We start from the raw sequence: 4,850 nt of genomic DNA, 5'->3' as shown, positions 1-4,850 counted from the left end.
CTTATAGTCAACCGCAAATAGTAACTGCAAAGCACCTTTCTGAAAGAAGAACTCTGTTTTTCGATGGAAATAATCCAGCGTATGAGCATAGACTTGGATTACAACTACTGGATTATCGTAACTCCTAATGTAAAATTAGGCTACTAGTTACGCTAAAGAACGTAAAAGACAAATTATACTAAGAAACTGTTGGAGCATAAAAAATCAGCAAAGAAGAAGTCATGAAAGTAAGAAATTCATATTATAAAAAAAATAATTAAAAAAAAAATAAAAGAGAAAGAAAAGTGATCTCCAAACAAAGAAAAGAATTGTTGCTTGCATGCAAAAGAGTAGTTGCGCGGACACAAATGAGACCCATTGTGCAGCGTGCAACAAGCAGACTGAGTGCCCGCGCAATGGGGTAAACAATACATTAATCAAGGTCACACGTGTAAAATGTATATAAATACCCCTTCACCCCTCTCATTTGATTCACCCCAGCATAGGCCGACAGCACAGACACCCCGGCGTAGGCTGATAGCACCGACACAGTGTCCCATACCACCATGCCCGGCTCACGAGTCTTAAGGATCGCGATGGTAATGGTTAATAGTAGACTTTTACAATTGGTAAGTCTCAAATTCAAACAGTTGTGATTAGGGGTGCACATCGAACCATTGGAACCGTGTAACCGGACCGGAACCGTTGGATTGGTCCAGTTCTAGGGTGATAACGGTTTGGTTCCGGTTCCAAAATTTCCAAAACCGTTGATTACGGATCGGTTCTGGTTTAGGGCCCTGTATAACTGAACTGAACCGTAGATCCGAACCATTGAACCAAACCGTAGATTCGAACTGTTACACGAACAGCAGATTTGAACCATGGATCCGAGCTTTCGTTTAAAATAAAAAAAATAAAAAACCCTAAGTTCCCTGCATTATGTTTGTTTGTGTATTTACAACTAATAAAAAATTTTATTTCTACTTTGAATTTAGACCCCATCATGCTTTTCAGCTAGCATTCACTGCATTATGTTTGTTTGTGCATTTTCACTGAAATTTCTTATATCATTATGCTATTATACTTTGTAAGTCCTCATTATAAGACACTGCTATTCTAAGATAGGGTATCCAAATTAAAAGCTTTTCTGAGATTTTTCTTTATAATTTAAGAGGACATATGAAAATAGAAAATAAAGAGAAGCTCAGTTGCACGATCCTTTTCGTTGGAAGTCAGGTCCTTGAGTTTGTAGGAGTGGGGCCCATGTTTGGTGATCGGACGATGGGATCCCTTCATGGATGCTCTCACGTAGGAAGATCCTATTTTAAAATCAAGGTGGGATGTTTATTCCCGATAAAGAAGTGGATTAGGTGGCACCCGAGTAACACGTTAGTGGGTGTGTTCCCTCACTGTGGGGCCCACTTTGATGTATGTGTTGCACATCCACGCCGTCCATAGGAAACAGTTCTCATTGAACACTCACCGTTAAAAACTTCCTAGGTCCCACCATAATTGGGCTGGAGTTTAAAAAGCCCAGAACCGTGGAACTAATCCGGAACCGAACCGATTTTCACGGTTTGGTTCCGGTTCGGTTTTAGGGTGCTAACGGTTCGGTTCCGGTTCCAAAAATCCTAGAACTGTAGGGAATGATTCAGTTCCGGTTTCACCCCAAAGCCGGACCGAACCGAACCATGTGCACCCCAAGTTGTGATCATACATGGTGAACATATATAGGGTTAGCTGGTTCTTTAGATAATTTCAGTTGATACGGGCAAACACCGGCGTGACCAGCATGGTGTGTGTAAGCACTCTGCGTGGCTCAGCCTCTGTCGGTCATCCGTGTTCGACCTGAATCGATCGAACTTGCCTAAGGTGGCCAAACTAATTTGGTCAACTCATATCCGGAAATTTGCCGACTAACCAGACTGCTCTTGCAGTCCTACTTCTTAGTCTAATCAAGTCAACGAACATTAAAGATGATTGGATTCATATTCAATCATCAAATTAAATAATCTACTCATTTAGGCATTTCATCAAACACGTAGGTGTCGCTATCTTAAGATTTGTAAATCATGGATTGAAATCGAAATACACATAGGTTATCATGCAAATTCTAAGTTGGCAATCATAAATCATTTACTGGATAGTAAAATTAATAAATAGAAACCTAAACATTTATGGTTCGCACCTTATGACGTTTCACCCAATTCATGGCGCTCTTTAGGTTAGAGTTTTGAGAAAATCATTGAAATACCTAAGCGGCATACAAGCTTGTGAGATTAGGGAAAAACGAGTATTGAAACCCTAGATTGCAAGTAAAATTCAACACTTACCTCCATTTATTGTCAGGAAAGCTCCGGCGACGACTTTTGTTATGGCGAGGTGGTTAAAGATGGGATGTGAGGGCGAAGGTGCACCAAGACATACACCCCAAGCTCTCTCTCTACTCCTTTCTCCTCATTCTCTTCTCCCTTTCTCCATTTTTCTTTTGCTCTAGGGCATGAAATTCGTATGGGAGGAGGAAGTGCCTAGATGAAGGCTTTATATAGTGCCGGATTTGGTGTAAATGGTCCTAAGGGCAGGGTTTTTACTATACTAACCCTAGGGGAGTGTTTTTCTACCCTTTAGGGGCCATTAAGGGGAGTAGGAATTGACACCCACCATTGGATAGTTAACCCTAGCGATGATCTACTCATAGACACAATCGGCCTACCATTTAGACTCGTTGATTGACGGGTATGATCAGAAGTTTGTTCAACGGTCACCAACTATCAATCGGGCCCGCGACTATATGGATTTGTGTAGGACATTACTCTAGGTTGTTGCCCCAAATTTTATCATGATCTAACGGTCCGAAAGCCATAACTTGAAGAAAGACTGAACATAAATAAGTGACTTAAGTTCTTGATTAATTTCAAGAATATTCGCACAACTCATACACCAACCTTGTACGTCCAAGTTGAGCGATTCGAGTCACGATCTCGACTGGATGTCTCGCGATGGATGTCAAGAAGACTGACATTACTCTATAATTTCATAACTAGTGACCTACTAATGAGCGGTCTAGAGCTCGTTTGGAAAATCAAGGCATTTCTGGAATGAATTAGGTAGCAAGATTTCTTGTGCGCAATGATTAGGGTTTGGATTAATTATGTTCATAGTATGGCCTATTCGCAATTAGTGAAAATGACTATTCAGTCATAATCACTCTAAATCGTTGGTTCGTAGACTATACGGATAATTGGGTCACTTTGGTTTGTTAATAACGAACCGACCCCTAATTGTCTCGGCTTTGGGTAGATCTTTAATTTAGTTGTGGACGTCTTGATTAGTCAGTGATAAATCGAGTAGATTTGAGCCATATGTGAACAAATCACGAGGTTATACTCGGTGTTTAAGTGATTAGGCGAATTCATTAGCTTTCTACGGTTGATTAATCAAATTTGTGTGGTTCTTTACCGGTACCACCCGTATATAGGCTCGCTTCGAGCGTCAAAGGTCAATAAGCGACAACGTAAGCTAGTCATATAGAAGGTTTTCAAGGGTTTTTGGAAATTCAAAACAGTGAAAATTTAGGACGTTATAGCAGTAAGGACTTATGGCTATAAAAAAATGCTTTTACTCATCCTAACATCGCACCACTTCCCACATATGATAGGCCTTCAAAAATTTTCCATTAACCAGAGCTTTCGTGATCTTTCCCTACATGTCACAAAGGATATAAGATCCATCCCAGAGAATTTGGACGATGGTGAATGGTCCATCTCAGGCAGGAAATCATTTCAGAACAGCAGTGTCCTTAGACCTCAGTGGCAACAACACCTTCCAGACCATATCTCCTTCTTCGAAAGTTTTTCCTTTAACCTTTTTTTATATGCTCAAGCAGCCTTAGCTTTGTTGGACATAATGGAATTCAAAGTTTTCAAATGCATTTCATCAACTCTTCTAACTCGACCGGCATGGCTTCCGTAAACTGAGTCGGGGTTAAGCCAGCCTAATATGCAACTCTTAGGGATGGTACAATCACTTTTAAAGGTAGAACTGCATCATGCCCATAAGTGAGTACAAAAGGACTTACTCCACTACTAGTTTAAGGCGAATTTCGATAAGCCCATAAGTCTTCGGATAACTTAATGTGTTATTTCCGGGGTTGTCATCGATCATCTTCTTCGAGATATTTTTTAGGATTTTGTTACTAGTCTGACCTGGGCGTTGCCATGAGCATAATAAGGTATCGAATGCAATATTTTTATATTGTATTACTCGGTCATCGCCTTCACTTTGTTAGATGAAAATATTACACATTGGTCAGTGGTAATGGACTCAGGAATTCCAAATCTATGGATGATATGAGTCTCAATAAACTCAATAATTTCTTTATGGCCAACTCCCTTCATGGGCTTTGCCTCTACCTACTTGATGAAATAATTTGTGAGTACTATAATAAAATTGTCTAGTTTTGATGAAGTCGGGTGAATTAGGCTTATTAAATTAATGACCCATCCTAAAAAAGGTCAGGGTTTAACAATAGAATGAAACTCAATCATAGGCACATGTTACATCGGACCAAAAGAAGGTCAAATGAAAGTAGAAGTAGGCACGTCAAATCTAGGCTTGATTTTATATATATAGGGCATTATGTAACAGGACCCCGGGTGCGTCCGATTTGAAGAAATTCAATCCAGATAGGGGAGAAATTGTCTTTTGAAGTGTGAAGGGTAAATCGGTCATAACTTTTGATCGTTTCATTAAGGGATGCACAACCATCAATCTTTACCATAATGGGCCATCTGGGGTAAAACAACTCACATTTGTGGGTTACATCTATCCATTTTGTGAGAAAAAGCAAGATTCTGATTCAAAAACAAAAT

This window comes from Magnolia sinica, chromosome 9 (assembly GCF_029962835.1).
Source record: "Magnolia sinica isolate HGM2019 chromosome 9, MsV1, whole genome shotgun sequence".
Taxonomy (NCBI): Eukaryota; Viridiplantae; Streptophyta; class Magnoliopsida; order Magnoliales; family Magnoliaceae; genus Magnolia; species Magnolia sinica.
Note: the sequence above shows the minus strand (reverse complement) of the source record.